Below are 496 nucleotides of genomic sequence, written 5' to 3'. Positions count from 1 at the left end.
GCAAAGTGTCAGGAGGAAGAAGCAAAAACTGCAGCCAGCGACACCCTACCCCACCTACCTTTCCCTGCATGCACGGCCTTCCCCCACCCCCAGGCATGGGCTTCTTCCAGGAGAGCAGGCCCTGTTCCCTGATGTGTTCTCTTAGGAACAGAGGAGGGGGCTATAGAAACTGGGGGCCCGCCCTTGTGAGAAGGGAGAGGCTGGGCAGATCACTGTCCTGGCCCTATTCCAGAGCTGACAGGAAAGGGGCCTGAGCTCCTGAGGCATTTTCCCTGGGTCTCCTTGACCATCACCCAGCCCACCCACACTCTCTGCTCAGTGCAGACAACATCTGCAAGCTCCCTCCTTCTCTGGCTTCTGAATGGGTTGGGTGAGTGGGAGCCCTGCCAGCATTTGGAGGGAGGTCAGCAAGGGGAGGTCAGGTGCCCCTCGGCCATTGTCTTCGTGACCTTAGAGCAAACCACTTTGCCTGCTTTTCTGAGGCGCCCTTGACCAT

This window comes from Canis lupus, chromosome 32, assembly GCF_048164855.1.
Source record: "Canis lupus baileyi chromosome 32, mCanLup2.hap1, whole genome shotgun sequence".
Classification (NCBI taxonomy): domain Eukaryota; kingdom Metazoa; phylum Chordata; class Mammalia; order Carnivora; family Canidae; genus Canis; species Canis lupus.
This window is presented reverse-complemented; position numbering follows the sequence as displayed.